This window comes from Balearica regulorum, chromosome 12 (assembly GCF_011004875.1).
Source record: "Balearica regulorum gibbericeps isolate bBalReg1 chromosome 12, bBalReg1.pri, whole genome shotgun sequence".
Taxonomy (NCBI): Eukaryota; Metazoa; Chordata; class Aves; order Gruiformes; family Gruidae; genus Balearica; species Balearica regulorum.
Window position 1 is genome coordinate 17,248,663 of NC_046195.1, and position 18,888 is coordinate 17,267,550.

The following is an 18,888-nucleotide window of genomic DNA, read 5'->3' on the forward strand; positions in this document are numbered from 1 at the left end:
CTGGGAGCTCTGCCTTCTTAAGACACAGATAGAGCAGCCTGCACAAAATCCATCCTGAACCGCGCTCCGGTCAAGCCTGTGCCCCCATGGCCAGGAGCAGCTTTGTAACAGTTGCACAAACTGAAATGAGTCACAAGCTGTAAAAATAACATGGTTGTGGTGGTGAACTTGACGGTCTGCCCATCACAACATCTCCTGGTGCCAATCAGATAGGTTTCACACCTTGCGGATCCTCGTCCTTTATTGCTCCTGCCATCGTTTCATTGACACTGAAAGGGCAGAAGAGCATGAGCAAACGGTTACACTTGGCCTGACAGACATCTCTACTTTCAATTACTCCTCTGTAAACAGATTGAAGATAACAAGTGCAGCCATCTCAAATGGCTCTGTCGGAGCAGTGGGTTGCTCAGTAACTGCTTGCACCTGCCTGCTCACCCTGGACTACAAAATGTAATTGCATTTCAACTCACCTCTTTTGTTTCCACCCTCCTTTACATTAAGTATGAGATTAGAATTATCTGTACTCTTGTTTAATATCAGCAAAAACCTTCAAGGAAGAATGAATGTGAGATGCCCTGACAGATGCCAGTCACTATTTTTAAAGAATACATAAAATCATTCTTTATTTCCAACATCTGTTTTATTTCAGACTTTTCCATTCAAGTCAGGGAGGACTGTAAGGATTACATTTCAGATTCGACATTATTTGGCTCATCATTTTCCAAGTGACACAGCCCACCACCGCCACGCCTTGCCTGAGTGTCAGTGGTCGATGAAGCAATGGCTATTTGTCCTTCAGATACCACCTCCAAGTCATCTTCTGCCGTGATTTACAACGTGCTCCAACTGCTACGGTGGCATTTAGATGTGTGGCAGGTTGTGACTCTTGCTGCCCGTCACTTTATTACACTTCTGAATTTTGCAAACAGTGGATCTATGATGAAGTGCCTTCATCTGTTGTTACATCATCTTTCATTTCTGTGGCCCGTGTTGTCTGACACAGGGATGCCTTTTCCACTGTGTCTACAGAGTGTCTCCAGATACGCTATCAAGATGCCTCAATAAATAGGGTATAAAGAACATAATATTTTAGTGGTAGTGCTGGTAGCTGAAATTGTCTGAGGATATAAAGGAATGATTTTTTGCCTAACTTAAAACAGGTTGGACTTTGGTGGCTCAGAAGGGAGATGCACATCTTGTGTGGAGGCTCCTGAATTAGTGCTTGGGAGAAGGCAGCATACTCTCGGCCCAAGCACAAGCTTGGTGCCTGATCTCTGTCCCTCTAAACTCCGGGACAACATTCCTGTTGCTTTCCATGGATCTGAATCTAGCCCTTAGCACACAGGAATTACCAGTCCTCCTCGGACACTAGGTGCCTTACAGCACCTCCAGACATGATAGGCATTTTGATTTATTCATCAAAATTATCCAGCAACAAACAGAAGTGCATCCCCCTGTTTCACACTAATATGCCTGTACAATCACCCCTGCTGCTTAGATGAGGGGCTGATTTCCATGCCAGAAATCCCGCTTTGTGCCAGATCCCTTTATTCCTCTTGGAACTTTGAAGATATATTGTGATGCTAATTAATTCCTTTCTCATGAGCAGAATAATTGCAAGCATTGGATGCAACTTCATCAATGCAGGAAATGAAGGCAAATAGATGCTCTTTTTCTTTCTTTCTTTCTTTCTTTTTTTGATTTCCCTTTTGAAGCCAAAAACCACGAATTGATCTGACTTCTGTATTCTGTCATTAACCCACCATGATGTAGTCACGTGGTTAGATGCAGCTGGTTGCACACTGATTCTGTCCAAGCTTTGGGTTTGCTTAGTTAAGTAAATCGTTATCTGTAACCCATCCTCATGCTAATTTGAGCTCCCGAAACAATCTGGTCTCTGGGGCAGGATACCACTTTTCTTCCTGCCCCTAGGCTGGAGTCCCGTGGCAGGGGGTTGCAGTTATGGTGCAGCATCACAGTTACAAATGCTCTTTCACTTCCCACCTTTAATTTCCTCCCACTTCATCCTTACTGTGGCCTGGCTGCTTGTCATTTAACGTGCCTGTTCACGTCTGTACCTTTGAGTGGCTGGTCGGCAAACCACAGCTGCGTGCAGCTCCCCCTTCCCATATTAAGATCGTACCCTCTCCCTCTTTTTGGCTTAATGAATTTGCAAACCGGAGAAAACCAGAATGGCCCAAGTGTGGAACAGTGAAAAGGTCAAAGCACTTGAATGTAATGCAGAGAATTACAGCGGGGCCGCTGCTTTCTTCCAACAGCTATAGCCCGAAGAACAGGAAAAGCACAACCCGTGCCTGATGGGGAAGAGGGCAGCAGGACTCACAACATGGAGCAAATGGCAGTGGCCCGTCCCCCGCAGCCTCTGGGCACCGGCTTCTGCCGGGGCAGACATCGCTTTTCCGCCGTGCAGCTCCAGCAGCAAGCGGGGTGCCAGGGCCGTGCAGCACAGCTGACCGATGAGCCGCTGTTTGTGCAAACCGGGGCGTGGGGGGAGCGGGCTGCGCTTGCCGTGAGAGCTGGCAGCAGACCTCTGGCACGGCGGAAAGCAATAGGCGTGTGTCGTGGGGAAAGACAGCCTGCAAATTCATCTGGGGTGCTGGAGAAACCTGGCTGCTTAGAGGAAGCACAAACTCAATATGTCTCTCAGGGTGCATTATAAGCACGGTGAGGGGGAGCTGAGAGTGGTCACTCCTGAAGCAGCCAGGAGGATGGATGGTGTCAGGAGAGTCTCCCACCAAACCCGCCATGCACAGACCCCATCGGGAAGGGGGGCTGCATGGCTGCCACCTCCTGCCACAGGAGCTGCAGTGAACGGAGGGGAGCCCAAACTGTCCTCTCCTGCGAATCCACAGCTGGAGCTGGTGGCTGGATGGTGCCACTCGCTGGGCTTTTCCTGGTGAGGCAGGAGCAAATGTTCATTAGGGAGAGGTTTTTGCTCAACAGGAGCTTCCTGGCAGTGCGAGGGGTGGATTTGGACCTCTGCGGTTCCCCTGTGTATCTTGGGGGGAGGCGGTAGGACTGCTGTGGCATAAACTTTCTGTTCTTTATGGATGCTCCCCTGGGAATCCCTTGACCTTTCATATGCCTGATTTATATAATCCTCTCAGAGGACAGACTAAAGGGGGGATATTATCAGCCAATTAAAAGGTTCCCTCCTGAGAAGGGTGGAAAATAGCATACAGATGATCTATTTTTTATACAACATCAATTACCATTCTGTTGCCAGATGTTGCACTGAGGAAGATCTGTGCTGTAACGTGCTCTGCGGAGCTGCCTCTCCCAGACTGAAACTCTGGGAAGAGGAACCCTGTGGTGGATTCCTAAAGCTGTGTGGGTATTAATTAAATATTTGATGGGCGTAAAATGTACCTTTCTGACAAAAAGCAACTATCAAATCAGCTTTGGCTATATCCTTATTTGCCCCTAGCAGCTCTCTGCCAATTGATATTTGGGTCTAGATGAGCAAGTAAATAATTTTTAAAGCTAAGGGGCTGTTATTTTAGTGCTGTTTTCTAGGAATCTCCCACACTACACAATCCCTATGGTATTTACTCACAGTTTCATCTGATCTCCCTCTTGCTTCCCTACTTCCAGCTGTTCTTTGCATCCAGTATGCTGCCAGTTATCTTCAAAAGAGAATGTGACAGTGTGTACTCATGGAGATATGCAATGCCACAGTATTTACATCAGGGGTTTGGTCACATGTCTCATATGGAAAAGAAGATGCTACAAATGGGAAACAGTTGCTGCAGACTCCAGGGTGTTAAATGAGATATTCTGGAGACCATCTTGTGAAAGGGGAAAATTTTGCCTTTCACAAATAAAATTGGCCACTTCTGAAGGTTTTTAGGTAATTCTAGTTCAGAGAAATTTTTGAACAGGAAGATTCCTACCATAGCATGTGGAGATTGTTGATCCAGGGATGTAGACCTGGAAGAGAGAACAAGAAGACAGAACAGAGTAGGAGGAGTGAGGCAGGACTAGAGCAAGTCTGAGGATGGTAAGTGGGAGCTGGGTCCTAGGGCATAGCTGCACAGAAATGGCTGCCTTCACCTGTAGGAAGGACCTGCCCTTCCTGACAGACACTAAAATGCTAGAGGTCCTGAGAGGCTGCGGGTGTTCCATAAGATGTTTCTTCATCTTAAATTGTCTTTCAGAAGAGGATCTAACTATCACAGCTTCCACCCAGCCATGGTTCTGGTATCAACATCAGCAGGTGTTTTATTACTATTCGTTGCATGCCCTGATCCCACCCCAGCAGGCGTAGGTGGGTTTGGACACCTCTGCAGAGCCTGCTGCACTAGTTTGGTGCCATGGGTAGGGCACAGAGCAGGGCAAGGACACTGTCTTAGTTGCTGTAACAAGCTGTACAATATTCTGCATCCCAAACAATCTAGGGGTTTGTGGGTTTGCAAAGCTGTAGCCAGACAAGGTCTCCAGCACAGATGCATCCTGTGGAATGAAAGCTCCCATTATGCTGCCCTTTTAGCATGCGTCTGCCTTAGTCGAATGGTGCTCATTAGTTCATGTCCAGTCACTCCTTGGCTAATCCATCAATGCCAGTCATGATGGATGTGCCTGTGAGGAAGGGCGTTGGTGCCTGGGAGCTGCTGAGTGTTCAAAATCCAGGTGGGACAAAAATTCAACCCATCATTCAATGACCTCAGTGGTGCTAATTCAGCAGCAATGGTGTCAGGTAACTTTTTAGAAAGCAGCACAACTTCAGTCCTGGGTTTTTTTTCCCAAGCTCAGCACGGTCCAATCCAGATCAATCAGGTAGAATAATACTTCTCATGGTCCTTCTCCAGTCTGTGATGCTTGCTGGACACTGTTCTTAATTTTATTTTAGTTGCTTATGAGCCTATAGGCCACAGTGGTCATAGGTCAAAGATTGGCTTCTGACTGCTGACCCGGGACTTTTCATTAAGGGCTGTCTGCAATGATGTGCTACAGGTGCTAAATCTCATTTCAAGCAAGGCACTACATCTGCTACGTAGAGATCCCACCTTAGACAGTAAAAGCTGTGTAGCAGCACTGGTATAACTTTTTGCCTAGATTATCTGCCGCTGATGGCTCTGAGCAGAGTCGGCTTCATGGACAACAGCATGGCGAGGGTGTAGTGAAGACTTCTGTCTCAGAGTGAGCGAGATAGCGCAGTACTGCCGGACCCTGCACGTCACTACGCGTTTCCCTCTCAGTCGTGCTCAGACAGGCAGATTCAAAACCGCCCAGTTTCTCAGCAGACCAACAGTTCAGCACCCTCACACCTGTGGAACGGGACCCAAAGCTGAGGCTGTTGTGTGGCTTGCACAGGCGGGGATCATGCCCTCGTCTGCTCCTTCACATTGCAGGTGATGACCCAGGCCACAAAATCCATCACTGTTTATTCACAGGGAGAAAGACTGACTTGCAAGATAAGGTCCATCTAAGCCTTGTTGATATCGTGAGGATGAGATGTTGTGACAGCAGGAGAGACTGCAAATATCTGTGTTGCCCGTGTGTGCTCTTCTTAGTGGCAGACTGCTACATCAAAGCAGCACAGTGCTGACAGTTGTAACCTTTACAAAGAGTAAGCACCACAAATGACCTGAAGGCAGACAAATAAAACTCATTTTGAGTCTCTGGTGTATTCCGTCGAGGAATCTGTATAGGAAAATCAAATGAGAAATCACAAGTCCTGTGTTATTGCCACACTGCAGAGAAGAACGCAGTGTTGACCTCTGATGAATCAGTTTAGGTTGGTGCAAGAGGAGCAGAGGTGTGTTTGATGAATTGGAGAGAGGGAAACCAAGTGCAATTATAGTGAGGGATACCTGAGTTAGGATGCACATTGGGTAACATGGGCAGCAGGTGGCAAATTAAAGAATATGCAATATCTTGTTATAAAACCAGCAAAATACATTTGCTGCATTTAAAGTCTTGAGATTCCATGTTGTTACAGATCTGTAAAGTGTATCACGCTGTGAACTGGGCTGTCACATTTTATTTCTTTAATGTATTCAGTCATTCTCTCCTTCAACTCCCTTACAGCCACGCTCACAATGCCCACCCTGCTGTTTGATGCTAACGTTCAGGTCATACGCTTACCGGTTAACGTTCTACCACTGAGCTCTGCAGGACTATGGTCTGCATCTTAGACACTGACTCACCTTTGGAATATGCCTTGGGTTAGGCAGCAAGGTCATGGGATTTGACCATTGTGATGGAGATCCACCAATTGGAAGGGGAAGGAGAGCAATTTCCCAATTGCAGCCAGAGGGTGAGCATTGGTCACACAGTTTGTGTTCCCTAAAGACTTTTGAGGAATTATCTTACAACAGCAGCTGTTTTACGAGCAACTCTGTCCTTTCTCTTGGAATTATTACTAGAAGGACAAGATTTTGAAAATAGTCAGGATCCATGAAGAATAATTAATACCCTTTCCTCTGTGTCCGTGCCTGTACCCTCTGAATTGAGAACGTGCCAGACCTCTAAGTTCAAGAGCATCAGAAGGTTTGGGGAAAAATTTGTTTTGAGAGGAAGACAGGATTTAAAGGAGGTGGAAGGAAAGCCTGAAGTAATGGGAGTTTTCAAGAATTCTAGATGCTCTCAGGCTGAAATTATAAGAAATAATCACTTAATATCTGGGTAATTTGAAAAACAGATGACAAGGATGGTAGAAAACAGCTGTTCTAAGGAGTCTAACCAGGTTATTTCCCAGAGCAGGAGAAAAAAATAGTCCTGTCAACAGAAAGGAAGATTTAACTCCTCGTGTTCTCGTGAACCTCTGTTGCACTGTAATGATACTTGCAGATTTGGAGGCCTCCATTTTCCAGCACAAGGCCTGGTATACTCACTGCAGAAGTTTGGTCTTAATCAGCAAGGCAAAGCACCACATTTTCACACACTTTAAACCCTTTCACTTGATGTTTAAATAACATCTCGCTATTTCCCCACTTCACCTTCCAAGCTCAAGCTTTAAAGTTTCTCATTATGTTCCTGGTAATTTGAGCTTAACCTTTGAACAACTTGAAGTGTCTTCATTTATTTAATGAACAACAGTTTCTGAAATCAGGAATTATTGTCACTAGAGCCACTTAGATATTTTTAACTTATAGCAATCCTTTACTAAAAGCCCAATTTGTTTTTTCTGGATAGTTTAAAAATGTTTTTCAGGGCACAAACCTGAATTCACCCCAAAATGGGTTGCAACCAGAAGCTAACTCCATACACTCCTGCTTGTTGACTTCAGTGCCACTAGCCCAATTTGAATAAGAACAACAGAAAAGGCCTCTGTGCTCTTAAACTCCTTCAGCCAATTTACTTTCATCATATTAGACATTGGGCTGATGATGCAGAAGCTGCAATATTGCTCTTGGACTATTAGGATGTGGTTATAAATGCGTCCACTTCCACAGCTGCCCTACAAGCTATGCCTGGTGAATATTTTTTAAAAAGCAATTGTTCTGTCTTGCCTTACACGGACTTTTTCAGAGGCAGTAAATCTGGAGCAGCAGATGTGGCCAAATTCCTGAAAGATTCCCCTCAACCTTTTCCCTTTCCTTCCCAAAAAAGTTTGGATTGTGAATCCCCCCCTGGGAGCTAAGTACCTTTGAGATGGTTTGAGGACAAAGGCAGCCAAGAAGGCCATTGTCATGAGCATCTCCTGACAAGTTTTAGTCCCTCTATTATTCTTCTTGCAAAGAAGAAAGGAGACAGCATCACTAGGGAAAGCTCTATCTCTGCAGCTTAGCTCAGCTGGCAAAGGCTGACAGACCAAATATAAGGATATTTCAACATTGCTCTGCAGATAGAACTTCTTTCTTTCTCTTAGAGAAATTGTTAAACAAAGATTCAATAAAACAAATCATAATAATCCTGAAAGAAATGGTTCTAATTATATTTCAGGACTCTGCTAGGAAGTGAGTGTATTAATTACTGACTTAATTTTGGTTATTTTGTTCTTCCTCAGGGCAAGATGAATCCTACTTGTTTCCAGTCATGTCCCACCACAGCCAGACCCCATTCCCCTTTTTCAGTTATCACTGGACCTCAAGGCAAGCGCACGTTTCACATCGACAGCCCCATCTCTCCATCTCCATTGCCTTCCATGTCTCTTAACCATGCAAGTTCACTTTACTGTGTTTGGCTTCTCTTGACATCAGATCTATATTGCTCAACTTGTTTCATACTGTTTACTTACTAGCTCTCATCCCATAAAAATTCCTGGAGTAGAAGAAATTCAGAGGACACTGGGGCGTCCTTTTGTAGCAGAGTATTCTCTGTTACCTGCCCTCCCCAGCCAGCCCTCCTCATTGCTGAACTTTAACATCCTTACTCCTCAGATCTGGAGTTTGGTTTCTCTTTTGCTTTGTTTGTACTACTTAAAATTGTGAGCAATCCCAATAAATTCATTGGGAATTGAGTGAAAATTTGGTACAGGGGAGAACAGAATCACGTCCTTTTATTGTTTAAGTATAGCATGGGTAAATATCCTGAAGTACCACTGTGGAAGAGCAAATATATGAAAAACCACTTAGTACCAATAAGGATACTAATGTAGTTAAAACATTAATCTTCCTGCAGCTGTTGTCAAACCTGTCATAGGGCTTAAGGTGGTTCCCTACAGCTCCTCGGGAGAAAACAGCACATGTGCTTTGTACGATCTTAAGAGAAGGAAACTGGATCCGGGGCATTTTTCATTTAGATATACAGAAAGACATGTGCTTCCTCCCCAGGATTCTTGTAGCCTGCTCTCATCTGCACAGTGTCTGTGTGAGCTTGGACAAACTCAGGGCTGGAGACTAGAAAAAGCAGGTGGTGGGAGCTGCTGGGGACGCTAAGCTGTAGGATTTTATCAGGATGTTTGCAGAAAATGGGAAAAAGTCCCATGAGAAGCAACCACTAGTTTCTTACAGGATGCTTGAATGCTGCTGGGAGCAGCAACAGATGTGTCCCATTGAACTGCTGCTTTCAGTCCTTCGTGGCTCTTGCTGGGTTTTTTTTCCCCCCAGGATCCTGCTTTTGGGCTGATCCCCCAGCAATCAATAGCTTCCTCTTGTTTATCTTTTGCAGCCCTCCCTGCTTGGTTTTTTAGCATCAGCCTAATTTCCATCTCAGCTTGAATTTAAAATAATTTAAAAGGAGAAGAAAAGGGAGGAAAGGCCAGTTTCTTGATTTCACGGTATCCAGAAAAAATAACAAAGTTGCACCTAGGCAATGCCAGCAATTGAAAGCTTTCAGGATTTTTAGGAAAACCTCAAAACTTTGGGCCTGGCAGTAAGGAGAGGGCAATGCAGCCGGGTGCAGAAGCCAAAATGCCATATTCACTGTGCTGCAAGCTGAGCTGGACGCAGGCCAGAGCCCACCAAAACAGAGTCATGTTATCCCTTGGCAGAAGGTCAGATGGTTGGAGGTGGGAGGTGGACATCGGAGAGGGGATCACTGGAAGGAGCAGAGGGATTTGCAGTGTGTTTTTATGAAGGTTTCTGCTGTTTGCAGCTGTGGAGAGGTAAACCTCCTCTGCGTGATGCTCTTGCAGCAGTGGGCACACTGAGGCAGGCATCCGCATGCTGCTGCAGCAGTGCTGGGACCTGTTGTCTGGGGATCCTCCCAGGGCTCCTGAGACCTGCGTTAACAGTGTCAGGGCAGCCTCTTCCAGAGCCAAGGAGCTCTGGGACCTAGCCTGTGTGCGCGCTCTGCCTCAGCTCTTCTGGGCTGCAAATTTTCCTAGCAGTGCACCTCTGTGCTAAACTCTTTGTTCATGGAGGAAAGAGTTCAGCTTGGGCTGGGCGAGACTGTAAAGGGCTCCCGTGGACCAGGCAGGACACTGTGGTGTAGGTATATCTTTTGTAAACAATCTCTCTTGATGAATAGCTTAGGGTCCGTGAGAGACTTGTGGTTCCCGGCTGTGATCATGCAGCATGCTGCACCCAGAATCTCCATTCAACTCCTCGTATCACTGTACAGCTTGCTGATTTACTGGTGTCCCTCTGCTCCGAGGTCCTGAACCCCAAATCCCGCCATGGCTGTGCTCCCATTACTGACCATGGGCAGCATCTGAAGTGGCTGATAGATTCAAATTACCCGATGTCTCTTGGCAGATCGGGCTTTTCAACAGAGCTGCACATGCCTTTTAGCTGGGAAGACAAAGCCAGCATTTCAGTATGGGAAAACTAACCAGTATGTTTTCTGTCTTAATAGAAAACTGTTTCACTGGGGATGAAGGGTGAGATTGTGATGCTGCAAGCATTCAGGTTAGTGTGCCCTTCATGGAGACCTTCCTTCAGCTGGAGGTCACTGCTATGAGCTGGGACATTGCAAATGAGTGTCATCCGAAATTAAACAGCTGAAGTCTCCAGTTTTACCCAAGAAATGACAGTTGTTCCTCCGAGGCAGCTGAAGTCAGATGTTCAGAGAAATTCCTGTCATCATCTTAATTACAGTCTGAGCTCGGCGTTGGTCATTGATGTAGGGTCAGATGGGCACAACAGACTTCTGCAAGCATGAGCTGAAACACTGCGGTTGATTGTCATCTCGTCGCTGTGCTGGGAGCCTGCGCTGTAGCGTACTGTATCTTTATTTGCAAAAGTCTTGGCCAGATGCCTGGCACCATGCCGGCACCCCTGGTCCTATTTCTATTTGTTGATAGATCGCTCTTATATCTGATAGCTTGATTAACGTACATTGATTTCTCCTGTTTCTGCTGGGTGGAAAGGGTACTCTCAGCAGCAGCCTAGGAACTGGTTTCTCTAGGAGGGGTTACTACATTACATTTGAAACCCTCAGCGTGTACAGCTATGAACCAGCGCTAAGCACAACATATATTTTCAGGACTTGCTTTTCCCTGCTACTTAGTGGCTTTAAATGGCAAAATATTTTTGCAGAGACAAATTGCTTTGCAGGTACCGTGCTGAGCTTCTGGAAAGGTTCCAAATGCACAGAGGGATTCAGAACGACTCCCTGAATCGCCGTCAACAAGGCAAGATGACCTCAAGCACTTATTTTCCACGTATGAAAATTAGAGGAGTGTGAAATATTGACAACAAATTGCAGCACTGTTTCAAATTCAAGGCAGTCACGCTGCTGCAAGGCTCAGAGGGCTAGTACACAACACAGCTCTCCTAGGACTAGACCCTGAGTACTTTTTGTTTTAAATGCAGCAAAATTAAGACCATTTTTCAGCATGCACAGGCCATTTCTGAGTAGGAAACAGCTAAAGTAGGACCGTTCCCCAGCAAATATAATCTGTGCTAATACGATGAACTTTTGAATAAATCTGTGATGCTGCCTCAGGACAAGCTATTTGATTATCAAACTGAAGAAAAATACCTTATGTTACAGAGTGCTTGGAGACACACCTTTGCCCCTGGCTTCTTTTCCCAGCTACGATCTTCAGTGCCTTCAGTTTGTGAAGATGCAAGGGGTGTCTGCAGTGGCAAAAACCTCTATTTGTTCTCCAGTTTCTCATACTGGGACAATGTGGTGACCCTCTGGATGCTGGATATTCCCCACTGGGAAGAACAGCAGAGAGCTCAGCTTCTTTCTGCAGCACCCTGTGCCTTTCCCTCTCCTCTTCTCCCACCAGTTACCTGTCTCTAACTTCCCTCAGCTCACAGCAGAGGGGTACTTTGAGGGGTACTTTGAGTTTTTAACTCTTTTCTTCCCAGAACCAGTGGAGAATCTAATTCACTACATGTGGGTTCAACATGCAGGTTATTTATTAGAATCAGCAGCTCTATCAGGTTAGGTAAGAAGTTGCTTTTCAAGGCCCTGGGTGGCTCTAAACATTATTAAACGTGGTCATGAGAACATGCTTTTCCAACCATTGAATGGCTGTGAACATTAAATATTTTGTTTTAATAAGTGCTTGCTTTTTCAGCTGCTGAGTGGCCTTAATCTTTTTTTTTCCCTCATTAAAAAATGTTGTTTTTCCAGCTCATGAGCCACTGAAAATACTGTTCTGTTTTTTTCTCTTCCCTCCTTTTTTTTTTTTTTTTTTAAATTCACTGATCAGTTTATTTTTATTAAAAAAAAGGAGTGAGAATTTTGGAGCCTTTGGCTAAAATAACTTGTTTTCAGCTACTAGGACAAGTATAGGGCAAGGCTTAGGATAACATAAAATCAAACCTTGCTTGTGTGAACAAGTTCCACTGAGATAAGAACATGCAAACTATCCAAACATCAGCAGATTGTCTTCTGTGTGTGCTCTGAAAGGACTGATGAATCACGCTGCTGCATGCCAGTTTTCCCACCTGCCAATCAAGCATGTCCTATTGTGTCACATGTCCTATTGTGTCATCTGTATGGATTCATGAGGCAACATATGAAGCAATCCTAAGGTCAGAGGTGAAGAAAGTGTGTTTTGGATTCAGAATGAAGGTGAGAAGTTTAATTTAAATTTCATTTCCTTTGTTTGTTCTATGGAGGAGACCACTTTACGTGAGAAGAAAGGTAATTAGGAAGAAAGGTCTTTTGCTAAAGCATTAGACTGGAAAAAGCTACTTTTTCTGCTGTGGGCTCATTGTATGGCCACGAGCAAGTCATTTGGGCCATGACTCTGTTGCCTAACCGTAGTCTTCACAACCTACTTGGGATGCTCACTGTGCCCTACCTGACCTCCAGCTGTTCTTCCAGGAGGGAGGAGGTCTCCTGTAGGTCCAGCACTGTGTCTGCTAGTACCACGAGGACTTGAGTATTACATCTCAAGTGACATTAACTGTCTCTGTTTTGGCAAATGGATTGCAATCTTAGTGATTCTTCCTAATTTTCCTATAATAGTAAATCCCGGGAATCTGCTGGAGACAGAGGCTGCCCCTTACAATGTGTGCTACCATTCCTGCTCCCACAGGTCCCTGATTTTCATGGTTGCTCTGATGGAGGAGGAACCATTGACAGCATGGTAGGCAGTTGACAAGATGCGCCCAACATCTTGCTCAGCTAGGGAGCTCTCCTTAGGGAGTCCAAAAGTGGCAGCTTTCCCCTGTGGCTGGGGCATTTGGCTTTCTGCAGCTTCTAAATCACCCACTTGGAATGCACTGTGCATCAGCCTGGAAGGGAGTCAAACCATTTTATGAAAGCTGCAATTAGTGGCTTCCCACAAATAGCATCTAGCACTGACAAGTGGCTGCTCTGTAATGCTGTTTATGGGCTTGTTTCAGGTAATGGAATTTCATTGCCTTTCAGGTGCTCTCGCCACAGGAAGCACATATATTTTTTCAGCTCTGTGATTTTTTCCACTAAATTGCACAAATCATTATATTTGGGCAAGTGCGTTGGAAACGTTTTACTCTGCATTTATTTTGCAGCTCAAGTTCTTCGTGAAAGGAAGAATAAATATGTTCTTCTAGGCAAACAACTGAGATGAGAAAGCAGAGAGAGGGCAGAGATAGTGGGGAAACAAAACTAGGTCTTCACGTATAATAAATCAGTGTATCTGCACTGACTTAGTCTACCTGTGCTCATTGGTATCGGCTGATGAGTGGATCCAAAATTTCCCCTACGTCTCCATCCCCAGCTGTGGCAACTCCTAGCAGCCACTACCTGAAGCCATGTCTGGGTCTCCTGGACAGGCATGTGGCTTCCTTGGGAGACCAGGCTGTGAAGTGATGTGGAAGAGTTTCCTGAGCCTTCTCCTGCATAGTTATATGCAATCGCTGTCTTTGTAGGAATGGAGTAAATCAAAACGAGAGTTTAGATGATCTCTTTAACTGTCACGGATGATTACATTGTGTTGGATGCGGGAACAGAAGGCAAGAGGAAGTCACGTTGGTTCTGGTTGGCCTGTGAAGTTTAATGGTTTACCCGGGACGATACACGGCATCCAGCAATGCACAGGACCTCCCCGTGTGGTCCATGCTTAGCAGAGTCCCGCCGAGCTGGCTGCACTGGCATTTCACAGGCAAAAGTATCCCACATGAATAGCAGTGTAAAGAAAGCCTGTGAGACGAGATCACTTACACTGAGCCTGTTAGGTCACGGTTAGGCAGAAGGACCATTTGTGAGGAAAGCTGAGCATCAAACTGCATAGCGTCCCCTTTTGTTCATGAGCCTTGCTGAAGTCATAAGCCTCAAAAGGGAAAGCAAGCTGTGAACCCAAGAAACAGGTGAATCAAAGGCAAAGTAGTTGCTCTGAGGGGGGGAAACTTGAAATCAAGGTTACAGAAAAGCAGGGCTCCTAACAGGATAATGCAGGTAATTCTATCACACAGCACTAAAACAATACAGAACTAATTAGCTCAAATATTTGCTGACAATGTGGGTTTTGAGGAGAGGGGGGCATGAGCTTTCACAAAACTTAATTAACTCATAGAGTAAATCAGTTTCATTCATTGCCACAACAGAGCCAATCAAGATAGACTTACTGTTTGCTCATTTGGAAAATGATTAGGATCCCCATTTAGACTTAATTACAGTGCAAAGGTTGACAATTATCATCTTTGTGGAAGCACTGGATGCCACAATATCTCAGTTGAACATGTGCCTATAATTATAGACATCATTTTCTTAGCAGAAATTGTAACCCACTTATTACCTGGATTCCATGCCTGTAATTAGAGATAGTAGAAATAAAATTTAAAAAATTAAGAAGGGGGCTGGTGCTGAATTATTTTGGATCTTTCCATAGTAAATTACTTTGTGCAACTCTTTGTCACAAATTAAAAGCTTGGTTTGTACTTTCTAGTCCTCATGGAAGGAAAACTGTGGACATACAGAGGACTCAAACTAGCCACATGGGTCATATTTTGGCACTGCTCGGAACACCACTGCCTGAGATTGGTTTGGTTCATAAATCCTTCCTTACACTTCCATGAAGTTTCTCATGTTACATGGGCACGTTCTTATCACTCGAGTTGTTGCAGAAACAAGCTGTTGTGAGAAGCTTGGTCAGTCACTTTGGAAAATCACAGCTTGATCTGAACCAGAAGTAAATAGACTTAGCCTGTTGACCAAAATAAACACATTAATATTAAAGTTTGCAAGAAGTGCTTGACTACAATCATGTTTAATACTGCAAAACACAAATGATGAGCAGGCTGAGAATCCTCCCATTTGCCAGCCTAGATCCCTCCAGGAGACTGTTTCAACTCATTGCATCCAGGGGCTGCACCACAGCTGAGATAAGAGAAAAAGAAAGTTCAAAGCGTTTTGCAGATATTAATTACAGATAAGGCAGGAGGTAAGATGAGGATGTAAGAAACTAAAGCTTGCTTCAGTCGGATTTGTCACTGTCCCTGGGCCTCTGTTTATCCCATGGGCTCGTAAAGAAGCTGTGGGAGAGTGCCCTTTGCAGGGAGCAGCAATGGATCAGCGTAACGCCAAGCACTAAACTGGCATCCCATATATAAACAAAGCTGAATTAGCTCCTTCCCTTAGTTTCAATTGCATTTATTTCCAAGCCAGGGTGAGCGAGGTAGAAGAATGCAGGACTCCAACCTTCTTGTGTTTGTTTCAGGATTTGTGTGATCTTAGAGTAACATCTGAACCCCCTGGGGAAAACGGTGCAGGTGACTTTGGGACCAGGGCATCACCTTTCCTTGAGCAGCATTTTGATTACCACCAACTAAAACGTTGAGTTTGCCTGAGATACAGATTATTTGCAAGGGGTAGAAGGAAGGATTGAGTTTCCACTTACATATCCTTTTTGTTTTCCATGATCAATGAAGAAATACAGCATTCAATATTTCTTCCTACCTTTGTCCTGCTTCTTTTGAAAAACACCATTTGTCTCCTGAAATGAGCACTGCTCTGGGGGGGGCGGGGGGAAATGAGCTTTATCAGGTCAGATAATCCCTATGCACCGTGATCGACGAGTAATGTCAGCAGGACTTCAGGGAGTGCATTTTTGTAGCTGATTCCTACGGAAAGGCAGCTGGGAATCTGGAGGCAGAAAGGTGTTTTTGTTGGTTCTCCAGAAATATTAACTTGTGTTTTCATTCAGGTTTTTTCATAGGTGTAGATAAAAGGGAAGAAAACAAAGTTTAGAGTGTTGGCTGTGTCCTTTCGAAAGTTTCCTGTTCAGGTGCTTTTAATATTGCCTGAATGCTGAGCATTTCACAGGGAGAATAAAAACAGCGATGGAAGTAATAAAACATGAAAAATAAGACCTTATATTGTTTGAGGTGCTTATAATGCTGAAGGTCTTTGCTTTTATTTAGTGTCTTATATCTAATTCACTGGAGCTTTATGTAGCCATCAAACTTGTATGGTATTATTGTGTTGCTTCGGAAAAGCTGAGAGGGTGGATTATTTGATGCCGTGGCTGCCAGCTGCTTGGCAGCAAGAAGCTCCTTCAGAGAATCCTGCTCGTCATCTCCAGGCTTAAGAGCAGGCTGGAACCCCACAATGCCAGACACTGCTTGGTGTGACAGCGGGAAGACTTCTACATGTCTTTTCGGATGGGATGTCGGTGCTGGAGCATCTTCATCCCTCCAGACATGTCAGAACAGGGCAGCCGTGCCCCTGCCACAGTTTTCAGTGCAGGATGAATGAGCTTTCTTTTGAACTGCTGAACTACAAATTCCCCTCCTGGCCAAGCAACCGTGGCAGGTGGGATGAGGGGGAGAAGAAAGAGTTGCTCAGCGAATAAAATACCAGTAGGTGTGCGTGTGTGGGTGGTGGGAGCAGCTGGCTTGCCAAACCCACTTGGATTCACTCCACCGAGCTGAGTGCAGTTGGGAAATCTGGCAGGGTTTGATTGCCTGGTACCTGGAAAAGCTCATTTGGAATGCCTGGTATCTCCAACCAACCCACAATTAAGCGATTAGTCGCAGTGATCAGAGGTTCAAAGAAATACGCAGCATTGAGAAATATTCTAACTTGTTTTAAAAGTAAGGATCATAGTTAAAAAGGAGAGCCCAAGGAGAGAGGAATCCTCCTAACAGGAGGAGGAAGGAGGAAATGAATGGAGCGAGGATTTGTTAGCAAACACCAGTTCAGGCCTATTCACCGATTTCGTGCAGAACTAGTTGTGCCACTTCACTGTTTATTTATCCACTACAAGATTCCCAAGTATGAAAACAGACACAGAAACTTACTGGCACGCAGGCATTCGTCATCTGGCAGTAGAGGCATGTGAAATCCCAGGCAGGAGCTGCAGAGCTGTACACAGCTCCTGCCTTTGGAGGGAACAAAATCAAAATCCTACAGCTGGGTTTTTAAAGGTTCAAAAGCCAGCGCTGTAATGTGTGGTTACAGGTCAGTGGCCTGGAGAAGGTGGGCAAAAACATTCAGGAGCAAACACACACACACGCTAAAAGCAACCTCCTGCAAGCTTCATAGAGCTACATTTATATCAAACTACTATAGCAGCCTGAAACAGAATGTAAATGGAGTTTTAAATTACAAGGATAAGTATCTGAGACAACTGTAGTGTTGCACAGATATATAAGAACATTTTTAGTTTATTATTGCCATCAGTGTGAATATAAAACTGAGCAGAGAGGGACTTTTTTTCTGCCTTTGCTCTTTACTGCAGGTGTTTTATACCAGAATTATTAGCTGTGCTATTCAAAGATGAGGGTGACTTTACCATACTGGTTGTGAAAAACTCTTGCATGGAGGCACAGATTTGGTGACTAATGGGGAAGGCCTTGGATGCACACGTCTGAGATGTATCGGTGTTTGCATTAGGTGAGGATGAGAAGCAATGACTGAGCTCATGCTAAGCCCCTCTGCAGCATGACTGTAAAATGGTTTTGAGAGAGTTCCAGCTATAGCTTATGCAAAAAATTAATCCGAGTACTCAAACCCAAGCAATCTACTTTTGATACAGAGTGCATCATATTAGTGAGCTGGAGAGACAGAAAATTAAAGGTGAAGTGGCCCAGATCGCCTTGGCTTTGGCATTTGGGGCTTTTGAGTGCCTTACTTTGAAAAGAAGGTACAGAAATAAGTGCCTTCTGAATATGCTATTAACTCAAGAGTATTTGAAGGGGAGAGAACTTGCCGTGTGTGAAAAAAATCCTTGGGAACCAGTGCTAGATGTCATGCAAAGTCAATCTGGCAGAAATGATGGGGAGCAGAACAGAACTGCTAAGCGGGTTTGTTGTGGCTTAACACGTGTCTCCTGCAGGAGGAAACCTTCTGTGCTGGGCAAACCTGAGCCTGCAGAGGACTGCAGGGAGAGGCAGAGCCAGCTTTGCGTAGGAACACCTCATCCAAGGATGTGATTCAAAGAAACTGGACCCAGCTCTGTCCCCAGCACAGCTCAGTACTGTGCACTGCCTGTGCATGGTTTGCTCTTGGCGACAGTCAAGCTGTGATGATCAATAACTTCTCTCCAAAGACTTCAGACTCTCCCTGAAGGAATATCTGGAGGTGACCACACCGAGTCACACCTGGTTTGCAAGCAGATATCTTCTTGTAGGGGAAAAATGAATGTCTAATTTGTTCAGCGAGAAAGTATGTTTTGAATCTCAGTGTAATCTGACTCCCTGGATCAGGAGAGATAGTGCATGGTTTTTGAGACAGAAATAAATCCCGTTCTTGAAGTGGTTGGGAGAAAGCAGCGATCTGTGTGGGAAAGCTGGAGAAATGGCAGGAGGGAAAAGAAAAATTACATGCATTAGTGGTTTATGCCTTCCAGACATTTACAAACTCTGGGTAATGCAACTCAGAGGGAATTTTAGTCATTCCAAGGAGGCTGCATGATTTAAGAGGGCATAAGGGTTGCAGTTTGCTCTTTGGTTTAACCCACAAATAAAACTTCCATCAGCCAGTTGAATATCTGGAAGGAATTTGGGGTTGCATTTTTAGGAGCACAGACATTAATAAAACATTGCTTTATTGCTTTACTGACCTATCACCTCAGTATTGTCTGGCCTTGTGCTGCTCATTCTAAGGAGAGGTTAATGTGTAAAACATACCATAGCTTCAACAGGTTTGGGG

At 44.8% G+C, this 18,888-nt stretch overlaps 2 long non-coding RNA genes across 3 annotated transcripts in view; one reads left to right on the forward strand and one right to left on the reverse strand.

Annotated features, from left to right (window-relative positions):
* Positions 1 to 18,888, forward strand: part of LOC142603499 (uncharacterized) — a 274,639-nt gene that overhangs the window by 223,862 nt on the left and 31,889 nt on the right. The window lies entirely within an intron of this gene.
* Positions 2,844 to 17,118, reverse strand: LOC142603559 (uncharacterized). The gene is made up of 3 exons (XR_012837498.1): positions 17,037 to 17,118; positions 3,578 to 3,647; positions 2,844 to 2,914 (listed from the first exon to the last, which is right to left on the reverse strand). It is a non-coding gene; the product is annotated as an uncharacterized LOC142603559 (long non-coding RNA).